Raw genomic sequence first — 13,547 nt, 5'->3', positions numbered from 1 at the left:
ATGCAGTATAACAAAATAAAGTAAAATAGAAAGGTCAGGTGTGCTAGGAAAGAAATAATGTATGGATGTAGAAGAGTACAATAAAATAGACATGAATAAAACAGCTCAGTTAAAGAAAATAAACCCAATAAGATTGTGTAATTTTATTTTACAATAAACATGCAGCTTGTGTGGGTGCAATTATGCTTGCATATTATTTGCTATTAAATTAGCAGTTTTCCTGTAACAAATCATAATTTTTACAAAATCATTATCTAGTACATTTTAAATTTGCTTTAAAAAAAAACGGATTTATTTGAGCGTGTAACAATGTTTATTTAACCAACATGTTCATTGGTGCATCTAGTTTGGATGTTCAAAATTTCTGATAAATGACAGAAATATTTTAAATACTGACATTTGCTTACATTTTTACAGACTTCAACAGTTTTGAATGCAAATATATAGCTCACGTTCCTCTTTTCCCTATTTATCTCTGTGTTTACTGGAATTGCACACTAATTATGTAAGTTTTGGTACATTGCACTCAAATTTATTCTATTTACAAAAAAAAAATACAAATTAGGTTAAGTAAATTATATAATGTATTTTATCATTATTATTATTACAATTATTTATTGTAGTTATTATAACTATTATTAATTTTATTTAATTAATCCTGAATAAAAACAATGAAACTGTGATCACATCTAATTTTCCCCCCAAATCTTTTCTTCTCAATAGTACTGTCCACTAAACAGACTGTAACTCTATCCTTCACAGCCTCATTTTCCGTTGTGTTACATTAAATATGCTGTCTACTCTGACTAAAGTGTATTCGCCTCAACACCCCCAGACTTTCTCAATTCAGTCTCATATGTTCTCCCTTTCACCCAGTCATTGCCCAGCTGAACCAAATGCTCATATAACAGCGACATACTAATGTTGTCTCATCTCTCAGTTGCCCCATTTAGTGAAACCAGCAAAACCGCACACTTGTCACTGATCCGCATCTAAGGACCCAACCGATGGAAGACATCTCAGCCCTCATGAAGCTCAGGGCCACATGACTGCTGGCAGAGGGGAGGGGATGCTAGTCCACAGCAGCGAGTGGGCCTGCGTTCCTGATGCCAGAGAGCATACTTGGCATTCCTGGCTTCTCTCAATGAGCCATTTGACTGCCACTGAAGATTTTTCCCCCCAGAGTGGCAGAGTCAGCTTCTGACGGATGAGAGTTGCTGCTCGGGAGAATAGGAGACCATTCATGCCATACTGGGATTAGAATGATAGCATTCACCACGGAAAATGTTGAAAAGTGCTATGACTTAATTCAGTGTGATTTAGTTTTATATATATATATATATATATATATATATATTTATTTATTTATTTTTATGTGTTTGTTTGTGTGTGTGTGTGTGTGTGTGTGTGTGTGTGTGTGTGTGTGTGTGTATATATAATTTTTCAAATTTTGTATTTATAATTTTTTTTGATTATCACAGTATTGCATAAACATATAGAAACACTAACAAAATAGTAGTGAAAATATATATTCCTCTGTATTTGTGTGCAATTTGTTAAATCAATTTTCTTTGTCACAAAATGTGTTTTATTCCATTTCCTATAAATTATTTTAAAAGTATCACCCTGTAAGGACCTGTCAGATAATGCTAAAATTTCTTAAACATTTCTTTTCTAAAATATACATGCAATTATTCTTGCTTTAAGAATATTTAAGTGAGTGTGTGTGTATAATATTATATATCACTATGTTTTTTTGTGTGTGTGTGCTCTCATGTATTTATATATAATGTGAGATAATTCCTGGTCATAATTTAAATATATATGACACTATGGACAGCTGGTGGAAGGGAAGTGACATGTTTGTGAAAATCAGAAAAAAAATAAAAATAAATAAATAACAGTAACTAAGAGTACCATGGTACTACTAATATGTTTTTTGGCTATATGCAATCCTTGTAATACCAGGGTTTTTTGTTGTTGTTTTTTTGTTTTTACATGTACCATAGTATTGTTGAAGTACCTTGGAATACCATGGTATGTTTGCAAGCAGCATGGTATTACCGTTGGATACAATCACTATACCATAATACCACTACAGTGCTTTTTCTGTATCTTGTACTGTAGGTACTGTACATATCTATCAACACTGTCATGTCCATGTGCCACATTTAGCAGCGCTCGTTCCCCGTTCTTTAAACAGTCCCGTTTCCCGTTACGCTCGATTGTAGGCAGAGCTGAGGAGCGTATGGTGCTGAAACCGAGGCTGTAACGTCATGCTCGACTCTAAACCTCACCCACCCTCCCAGAGACGAGCAGCTCTTTCACAGGCACAGGCGCAGACGGACTGACTGGCTGGAGCTGTAGCGGATTGCCGTAAGTATCGCATTTGCGCGATATTCTATGGGCATTACAGTAGTAACGGCGCGGAAACTGTGAGGGGATTATGATGTCACAGTTAGATTGATACATTGTAGCGACTGAACGGCGGAATGTTACAATGTTGCAGAGCAGACCGGCACAGGGGTTTGCGGAAGAGCAGCTCAGATGGCTCGAATATGGCGGAGCTGGAGTGAAACAATTCAACTCCTTACATTTACCAGACTCCCCGTTATGGCCGGAATGGTCGCTGGCAACTTTGTGTAGGAGCGCCCGAGGTTTGCGGTGTTGTGTTGCTTGAAGAATGGCGTTTTTTGTTGTCTCATGCCCACGGCACTGTGGAAGTTATAGCGGAAATGGAAAAGTTGTACGAATGAGTAGTTTAACGAAGCACAGATTGTCGGCTTCAAACCGTCAAAGATACATTTTTCGACAGGGTTTACGTAAAGAGATAGATAAGGGGTGTCAGGCGATGTGATAAAAGGCACATTTAGCGCTTCTAATGCAGTCTTTGCTTCTAGATTTGACTGATTACCGGCCCCGCCTAGTTCTGTTCTGTTCCTCAGTCGAGGGAAGATGACTAGTTCATTCAAGAAGAATTGGAGAAAATGAGACTCGGTTTTCTTTCACGGTTGAGTGTCTGTCAGATACCGTAGGAATGATTTGCACTCGTGCTTTTAAGGTTTACGGAAATAATAAATAATAATAATAATAAATCATGTTGCATTCCACTTAATAGACCAGAAAACATCACAGGGCCCTTATAGACTTCTAGTTGGATGTGACATTTTGAATATTGTCCTTTGATAAGGGATATGAGGCTGTAGTCCCTCAAAGAGGTTGTTAAAGAAGATCCTGTGTTGCTTCTCCATGCATTTTTAATGGCTTGATCTTTAATGACGGGGCTCTTGTCAAATTATAACAGCCTTTCTCCAAAGGTGACTTTACACAAGCTGTTCTGAGCTGGCTTTGTGTCTGTGTAGAAATGCCATGTCACATAAATAACTACTAAAATATGCCAGATTGCCCTTAAGCACATAGTATCTGCATCTGATGAAATGCAGCATCAGTGCAGCCTTAAGGTGCGGTCACATTTACTATTGGTATGTCATTTTTATGGCCGAAATCTAGCCGCTTCAATGGGATTCCACGGGATTGGGAGTTTTGTGTGATGGCGAACCGTTTCCAATACAGATTTCACTCATGTTCAAGTTGGTCACACAAATTGGTCAAGTCAAGTTGGTCGCACTCACCAAAAGAAAACTGCTTGGTTTGAAAGTGACTTCAGTGTGGGCTGTGCTTCATACATGGTTTTGCTATTGACAATGGACCTTTTTTGCCTTTGAAATTTTGCTGAAAATTTACCAATGTGACTGCACGTTTAAGCAAATACTATAAATGTATATATTTTTATAGTTTGTTTATCATTCACGTTATTTTAGCATTATTTTAAGCTTTGCATTATTTTTGTTTAATTCATTAATACCACCACTGCATTGTGTAAACACCTTTTTTGTGGTATATATATGCAACTTCTGTGCCACCTTACATTGTTAAAATAGTTAAAAACTCCATTTATGGTTTGTGGAATTTGTATAGGTTTATGTTTGCTGCAATATTTATGACAAATTGTGCAACCACCAACCGAGTGAATACCATTTCCTGTTTTTGATGGGGTCTTGAGCAAGCACTTGTCATTCCCAATCACGGACTAGTAGGCAGCAATATATCTGTCACTGCCAAAGGCAGATAAGTGTATAGCACCCTTACATTTCCTGTGTCAAAACTGTTTTGTCAGTGCACTACTGTAACTTCATGTGAAATATGACTTAATGCAGTCATAGCTATGTTGTTGCTTCTTTTTTTTTTGTCCTAATGTCAATAAGTTTGAGTTAAAAAAAAAAAAAATTCTGTGTAATTTATACATGTGTACATAGATGTCCAAATTCTCAAATTGAGATACCAAGCTTGTTACCACACCAGTACTTAACATTTTTTGGAGTGGGGTCTGACCCCGATCCTGTCCCTCCTAGAGCAAGAGGAAGGAAATCCCTGTGATAGTGTGTCCTCTTGGGCACAGAGGAATGCCGGTCTTTAGGCTCTGTTGAAAATAACTAAATCAAGAGATGTGGACTTCCTTTCAAAGAACGCTGCCCACCGTTTGAACACCCTTTAAAAATCTGGAAGAACCGTCTATATTTAGAGCCACGTCAGCTATGATGTGTCGATTTCAGGTATCACTTTATGTAGTTCCTAGTTGTTTTGTATAATTATAGTCATGATTGTTGCAGTTGACAGTGTGGTTCTTGCTTTGAGCAGTATCAGAACTTCCCAGCACTATTACAGGAGTCAAACTGTATGCAAACAAACACGGGGTCTGTCAGGGAAGCAAATCTCTCTTTGCCTTTGTAAATGGCAGTTCTAATACAGCTGTCGGGACTGATTCCTCTGGAGGGCCGTGTCTGAATACCCAGCCTGCTAGTCTGAATTACGCTCTGTATTCTAGTGTCACTGTATTATGGGTCTGTAAATGGATATATATTTAGGTTAATGTTTGATTATGGGTTTTTTCAATTTCAGATCCTTAAAGTTGACTTTTTGAGCCCCTGATATTGAATATTGAGTATTGAGAAAAGCTACGACATTAGTAAGCGCTTGTGGTTTCCCACAAAGGCTTTGACATGTGACTAGGAAACGGAATAGCGTTTTGAAGCCAGTGGGTAATGAGATGACAAAACATTAACTGCCAGCTGTCTGTAACTGTTTGAGACTTTTAGAGGAACCAACTGAGCAGAAAGGAAAGGAGATGCTCTGGAGAGGAAGAGCATGACAGTTCGGGAAAAAGAAGGCTGTTGGCATCCCTCAGCAAAATGGACCGCTTCCTCTTTAGGCCAAAGGGCCTAATGAAACCTGGTGGCCCTGTCAAGCCTTCCTTCCTCCTTTAAAGTCATGTGATTGTTGTTCAAGTCTAAGCGCGTGTAAAGATCGCTGATGAATGCTGTAGGTTTGATACTGTAAATATGCTTTGTTTTTAGCAGATATCAACTTGATCTCAGTGTAGGAAATCAGAATTGGCTCACAAGTTGTTTCCAAGGGTTACTGAGCTAATGTGGCTTAGCTCAGCTTGACGCTCACGTTTTCTAATGCTGATATCAAAGCAATTCCTCCATCTATTCCCACACATCATTTTCCTCATTTAAGCATGTAAGCCATGACTGATGACTGTGGCAGCTATTTGTGCCTTGCAAGATTGGGGTTTCTTTTCTGAGTCTATGATCCAGAAATAGACATTAAAACGAGGCTTCTGATCAAATTGAAGTTCAGATATTTGTTGTTGCTTTATATATGTAGATTATATATGAAAAGTGGTGTCACTAATATGTTTTTTTTTATTTCTTGAAAGAAAATGCTACTTTTATTCAGCAAGGATGCATTACATTGATAAAGTATCAATTTAAAATTATTTATTTATTTATTTTACATTTCATGGCACAATTGTTTTTACCAAAAGAGTAAAAATCTAATTAAAAGGAGTGATTTTGAGCATTGCAATGTACAGTTTGAAAAAACTCATGAACTGATTCCCAGCTTTGGTGGCGTTTTTACTATTGAGGTATTTGAGACATTGACACACACAAAAATTCATGAAGCGATATTTCTCATTTCTCTCCAGAGAATAATGTGTGTGTAAGCACATCCCTGGGGTCTGTATGCTGTAGTCAGTCAGACGTCAGATGCCCTGCCATGTGTTGACATTTGACACTAGAGGTTGGGCTGAGTTTTCATTGATCTCGTCTCCCGTTGCTCCTTTTCCTTCCATAATCTGCCTCCCGACTTGTTGTTTTCCAGTCTCTAAGCAGCTTACTGGTATAGCAATAGAAATCATGCCATTGCCTTAGTCTTATTGACATTGTTTTGACAGGGGATGTTTAACACCCCTGCTCTTTGAGCCAGTGTTCGTAATTGTTCAGGGCATCAGTTGCCTTGTAGTTTAGTGTAACTAGATCAGAAATTCTGCCTCGGTGTAAATGCCAGTGCAGATCTCTTTGTTTATGTGTTAAAGGAATAGTTCGTAGTTAGTCACTCAAACCCGTATGACTTTCTTCTGAGAAAAACAAATGGAGATGTTTTGCAGAATGTTCACACTGTTCTTTAACATCCAAAGAAAGTGAATGGTGACCAAAAATGACAAACTTGTCAATCTCCAAAAATGAGAAAAAGTAACATCACACCAGGTTGTATATTGAATAAATATTGAATATGTGATTATTTAAATTGCATAAATGTGACCCTGGACCACAATATTGCTATTTGTAGCAATAGCCAAAAATACATTGTATGGGTCAAAATTATAGATTTTTCTTTTATGCCAAAAATCATTAGGACATTAAGTAAAGATCATGTTCCAGGAAGATATTTAGTAAATTTCCTACTGAAAATATATTAAACTTAATTTTTGATTAGTAATATGCATTGCTAAGAACTTCACTTGGACTACTTTAAAGGCAATTTTCTCAATATTTAGATTTTTTTTTTTGCACCCTCAGATTTCAGATTTTCAAATAGTTGTATCTCAGCCAAATATTGTCAGATCCTAATAAACCACACATCAATGGAAAGCTTATTTATTCAACTTTCAGATGATGAACAAATCTCTATTTCGAAAAAATCGACCCTTATAACTGGTTTTTTGGTACAGGGTCACAAATGAGATTTAAGAGCTATGAGAGGTAGTTTACTTTAGTGCATGGATCATACTGGTCAGAAAGGTTCTGTATTGACATCTGTGGTTCAATGAAGAACCTTTAACATCCATAGAACATTAGATTCCACAAAATGATTTATATATATATGTATTAAAAATGTTCTTCAAACAAAAGGTTCTTTGGAGAACTAAAGTGGTTCTTCTGTTGCATCGTTGCTTAAACACGCTTTTGGAACATTTATTTTTAGTGTATGAACTGCTGTTTTGCTTTCATGGTGCTTTTTTTTTTTTTTCATTTTTGAAGCTTGGTTACCATTCACTGTTATTGTATGAAAAAGAGCAGCGTGAACATCCTGCCTCTCATCTCTTTTTCTGGTCAGCGAAAGAACGAATATAGGTTTTGGAGAATGACATGAGGGTGAGTAAACGGTGACAGAATTTTCATTTTCTGTTTCTGCGACCAGAAATTGAGAACGCAATGGTTAAGAGGATGTGAGACAAAGAGCAAATGTTCAGTTTGGTAAATCATTTTAGATGCTTTCTCAGCAGAGTAGGAAGAAGGAAACGTCATGATCATGAACCCGTGATTGCTACTCCGTGTTTGTTTTCACTGGTTCTCCTTGACAACCTGTAACCTAGGTGAGTTGATTGACTTGCAAATAACATGTTGAGATTCAACACAGATTTTGACAGTTCCAGTTAAAACGGCATCATTTATCAAAACAAAAGCCTTTTCTATCTGTTACGTGAGCCCCGGGGTCACTGAATCTTTTCACCTTGTTTTTTCATGCTGCTGTTGCTCAGATCAAAAGGTTTAACATACTAGCATTTTAAACCTTTACATTCTTGATCATCAGCAGTGTTGTCTCATTCATAAACATTGCTCATAATAAGCCTTGTGTGTATTAGTAAGCCTATAAGTTCTGATAGATAATTTGACCCAATTAGATTTCTTTTGAACCAGACTACTGTTAGATACTATGTTATTATACGTTTTATTTCAGTCTGTCTCTGATGTTACGGCGCTGTGCTTGTTTCTAGAGATGATTACATGCTTTCATCAAGATTTGAGTTAGAAAAAGTGCCGTGTTAAAAACACAACAAATACGGTGTTTGTTTTCAGTCCTGCTGTGGTTTGTGTTAATTATAGACAAGAGACCAGTTTATGTAGTCATTACCACCAGACTGTGTTGCTTTGACACAGATTTACTGCAGGCCATGAGTTTGCCATGCTAAATTCACTGGAGCTTTGGTAGTGCATCTGTAGCCGGCTGCTAGCTGAGGTGATAATAACATTGCTGGCTGGTTATTGGCTCCATCCTGACTGCAACAGCACCTTCGGCTCTGAGTTTAGCCAAGTCTGGCGTATCTCTCACCTGTAGCCTTATCTGCCACAACTCTACTGGAGTTCAATTCTGCATGGGGATGTTTCACTTCATGGCGGATATACTTGTGGCCGTTTTTACTGACTGGTTCCAAATGCAATTAAACATGCATTTATCTTTCATAAACTTGGCATAGCCTGTTAAGTGGCCACACAACTTCCTGCTGTTGTCATTATCATATGTTACTCTTTTGCTAATTATATATTATGGACGATGTTAAAAATTCTACAATATTTTGTCTGTCTAAACAATAAAACAAACTAAAATCAAGTGATTTTAGGCATCACAATATTATAAGGTACACTATGACAAATGGAATTTAACAATATAATTAAACGATTAGTTTTTAACAATTAAATTTAAGTTTGTGTCAGATGATGACAAAGGCAATGTAATGGAAAAATAAGGAAAATGTATATTCAGCATCGATATTTAAAAAAAAAATCTTGAATATCATACAATAAACAATATGATACTTGTATATATTGTTCATCCCAATTTTAGAACCAAATTGAATGATAGAATGCTTATATATACATAATATGATTGTAATTGACTTTTTCTTCACTCAATGTTTTCATCAAAATTCACAAAAAAAAAAGTGACAATGTTAGTGATCATATATTGTCTGATTAATTGGTTCATAGTAGTAAAAATGCCTTTTTTTTTTCCTCTGTCTTTTAGGATTCTCTTAGATTTGGCCTATACCTCTTAGAAGTACATACACTAAATCTTTGCTTTCTGCTGCACACTTTTCTAGAAATGCTGCGAGTTAGCCTTAATGTTTAAACAGACATCAAAATGCGCGTTATGTTTGTGTGTTACCACTTTACTGAGAGAAGTAACTCCTACAGGAAAACCTACGAAAGCTTCAAGAGTGTGTTTTATTTATGGCAGCGTAGTGAAGAGATTTTGCTCAAAGGAACCCACTGCAGAGAAAAAGATAACACGGACCGTATGATCACCTGATGGGTTTCGTTTGGGCGCTTGTCTTCAGGGACATGGGAAACACTTTAATGGAACCTGGCACATAAAGACCAGCTTATAGGATCCCAAGGACCCCTTGATCACAGTGGATATAGACATATGTGGAGGAGACCAGAGCTAAATCAGGGTCAGAGGTCAGGCTTTGGGCCTCCTGTGTTTATGGGGTTACAGGTCATGGTATAGAGTCATAGAGCCGTGTATACACAACCTCATTAAAGTAATAGATTGTGGGAAATTTAAAATCTGGTAAGGAAGGGGTTGAAGAATTCCCATGTTGAAGGACGGTTTAATAGAGTCTTCATGGAGTTCTCAGCTAACTACAACCCTTTTAATGAAGTAAACTGAAAAATTCAAGTCATAGAGACATGATAGCATTAGTGAAGTACTTAGAAGTGGCAGCATTTTTCAATTCTGGAGAAGCTAGTGGTGCAGAAATGACACACTTCACTTTAAATAACAGGAAGAGAAAATCAGAACGCAGGATATTGAGATATGATTTTAGACTGTGTAAGAGATGACTTTTAGCCAGTTTAAACAATAAAAAAGTATAAAAGTTTCTTGTCACAAAACTCAAAGATGCAGTGCAACATCCATAGACATTCATTTTGAGTTTGTCGTGTCCCAAGTGGATTATAAATTTGGATTATGAAAGTGGATTATAAATACTCTCAAAAATTTTTATTATTCATATATAGTCATTTAAAAAAATTACTATAATTTTATATTTTAATAATACAAAAATATATATTTTAACTTAAACTATATAAAATGTGTAATTAGAATTTTTTTTTAATAATTTTCTTATACTATAATTTTTTTGTATTGGTTATTTTTATATTTTTGTGATGATGTTGATTGTTTTATCATTTTTTTATTTTTATATATGTGTGTGTGTGTGTGTGTGTGTGTGTATGTATAAAAAATGTCTATAATTGTATGAAATGTAAACTTTTTTTTTATGTTGGGCCTTTGTTTTGTTACAGCAACATTACATTTTATAGCAGCAGTTCTCTTTAAAATGTGGGCTTGATTATAGATATCTAGAAAGCCATACACTTGTAGATTTGTTGTTGGGTTAATCCAGTCTGCTGCTCTGATTTGTAGCTGTCAGCTCAGGCCAGTTGTTGTTTTGTGTGGCTCTCAATTAGACGTCCTTAAACAGCTCTGTGGATTTTAAATTAATCCCAACATCTTCAGATAGACTCAGGGACTGTGTATAGCCCACTACTGTAGAGCTCTCATGTATCATCTGTGTGTATCTGGTGAATTATTGTTTTTTTTATTATTTTTTGTTTTTGCATTTGATTTTCTTTTGTTTTGAAATCTAATCTTTTTTGTTTTTTGAGGCGTTTTTTTCAGATCTAATGAGTGGGAAGTTCGTTTATTCTCGGATGCGGGGACGCACACATATTTTCATATGAGTTTTCACCTATTTGTACAATGCCGCACGCCACGTTTTACCTCCCACTTGCCGAAATATCAGTTGAATTTTCTATGGATTGACATGTTCAGACTCCCTCCGATGAATCCCGTGGGAGAACGTGGTGCTTCTCTCCATGCTCCTCAGAATAGCAAAGCTAACCACCCCTGCAGATCCCAGCAGTCTGTTCAGCTCCGAGAAAAGAAAGCCGCCAGGCACCAGTAGGCACGAGCAATCCCGGCAGGCCGACTGTCTTTCCTCTGCTGTCCTCCTAATTCCATTTGCACTGGAATTGACTAAATGACTTTGTTTGCTATAAACGTTGTTTTTCTTAGCTTGATATATTCAAACAGGAAGCAATTACAGTTTAATTATCCATCTTCCTGGGGCCATAAATGTAATTGATTTGGACCTGCATTTTGACCATAATTAGCTTAATGATTGCTGTTTATTACTGCACTTTTATATGCAATAGCTGACACAACACTTCATTTTGCTGAGGGATTTCCCTTTGGGTGTGGATTTTTACTGATGTTTCAGGGCAGAACATCCATTAAAATTGGAGGGAACACTTATATTTTCTTCTGCCCTTTCAATTGTTTTTGTTCTTTTGACCATCGTTTGACAAACAAATTGTAGCTGGCCACATGCAACGATTCCATTTAGAAGTTGCCTACTGTGTGCTAGCACAGACTTACCTGTCTTTAAGCAAGTACTACTGGTGAATGCTAAATCAGCTAATTAATATTCAGAAGTCAAGCTTATGAGTTCCACCCACTTTTCAGAATTGACCTGTTGATGCGTATTCTCTAATGACGTCTCTTGGTTTGTCGTAAATGGTGTCATTTTTCAGCTAATTCATTTATTGATTGCTCAACACTTTACTGAGCAGAGTGCGGACTGTACATTTTTTCAGTATTAACCTGATTGATAGTTTTCACTTACCTTTTTCTAGGCATAGATCTGTCTTGAAAAAGACCATGATGAGGTGTATTGCTACTAAGTGTCAAGTGGAGTTCTGTAGGTCTCTCCAGATCTCTACTTCTGATTGGCTGCTGAGCACTGAATCATCTCAGTATCTCATTATTAGTGGCGCATAATTGATTAAGTTGTTTTTGGGAACTTCTGGAACATGCTTCTCTTGTTTCATTGTCAAAGCATAATGGTTAAAGCACACTAGGGAACTAAGGGGTTACTCTCAGTCTCCACGAGTTGAGTGTGGAAATCCCCATAAGTTCCTAGTAAGGTTTATCTGTTTTTTTCCTTCCAGTTTATCATGTTTTATTTCAAACTTTCTAACAGCCATTGAGAAAGATGTTTTAGGTGCCAATATTTTCAACATGCGCACACTGGAAAAATGTGTCTCTACATACGTTATTGCAGAACTCCACAAATTTACCAAATTTACAGTATTCACAATTCACTGCAGTTTTCAGCTAAAAATTAACACTATATTGATATTAAGACATCAACAAAAATGATTCCTTTTCACATGAAATATGATTACAGGGGCAGATAAAGGACTTATTTTCACATACTATGTTATGACTTCGAAACACTTTTACCATAGTGCATGATTTATAAAGTAACACAATTTGATATTTGCATCGCATAACCAGATCCATATGTATAGTTTTTCTGATGTGGTAAACTTGCTCGATAGCTCACCTGGTACAGCATTCTTAATATTAATCAAACAGCAACAACAAATAAATCACTCACTGCTCTTGATTGAATAGCTTTTGTAACTTTAATAAAGATTAAATTGATACAGTCAAAAATGCAATGCAGTTTTACATTTCATTACTTTATTCAATTTCTATACCTAAAAACTAATGTTAGACCTGAAAATCACTGTTTATTTTATTTGTATCTTTATTTATTGTATTTATTTGTGCTGTTGCTTGTAGTTGGATTATTCTTATTTTCTTTATTCTTATTTGACAGTATAGTTTTCCCTTAAACATAGCACATACCGAATGGTACCGAAACCGAAACGTGATACAAACCGAAACGTAAGTTGAACCGTTCCATCCCAAGTTCGAGTATGAGTCCAGTAAAGCATAAAACATGCTAAAAAGGAAAGAACAAGCAAAAATGGCTGCTTTAGCAAATGTGTGTGTGTGTTTTTTTTTTTTTTTTTAACACTATCTGGTAGGTTTAGGGCAGGGTTTAGTGTAGGTGGTGCATTATTTTCAAATAGCTTTAAAACGTTTGCGCCATTAATTTTGCCATTAATTTCCGAACTGTTGTGATAAGTATAACAACCAATGTAATAAAGCATTGGGCAGATTCGCTGTCATTTGTTTTAGATAAAACTGCTTTTAGTGCCACTAACTGGATGTTTCACGTGTATTTTTTTTATTTTGGTATTTTTAGGTGGTTTTTGTTTTTGTTGTTTTTTTTGTTTTGTTTTTTTTTTTAGTTTAGGTTGTTTGTTTGGTAGTGTGGTGTGTCTTACAGTTCTTCAGCAGTATCTCCCCCGTTGGAACAGGCAGACAGGGTAGAATTAAAGTTCAATCCTCTTCATCTGCCTTGGACAGCATCTTTTCATCATCTTGCACAGTGGGTGTTCACTTAATCAGAGTGGAGGGAAATGCCACTGAAGAATGTCAGTCTCCTGGAATGAGGTGGGTATTTTGTGTCCCTTGAGATGGTGTGGGCGTGGCCT

The 13,547-nt window shown here is 36.4% G+C and overlaps 1 protein-coding gene across 1 annotated transcript in view; it reads left to right on the top strand.

Moving 5' to 3' along the window:
* Positions 1 to 2,238: 2,238 nt before the first annotated feature.
* Positions 2,239 to 13,547, top strand: part of LOC109067672 (ras-related protein Rap-1b-like) — a 45,126-nt gene continuing 33,817 nt past the window's right edge. Inside the window, exon 1 of the mRNA XM_042741435.1 lies at positions 2,239 to 2,376. The gene's annotated coding sequence lies outside the window, so the exon portion shown is untranslated. The remainder of the gene's footprint in view (positions 2,377 to 13,547) is intronic.

This window comes from Cyprinus carpio, chromosome A4 (assembly GCF_018340385.1).
Source record: "Cyprinus carpio isolate SPL01 chromosome A4, ASM1834038v1, whole genome shotgun sequence".
Classification (NCBI taxonomy): Eukaryota; Metazoa; Chordata; class Actinopteri; order Cypriniformes; family Cyprinidae; genus Cyprinus; species Cyprinus carpio.
The sequence above is the reverse complement of the archived record's forward strand: the minus strand, read 5'-3'. Positions and strand labels throughout refer to the sequence as shown.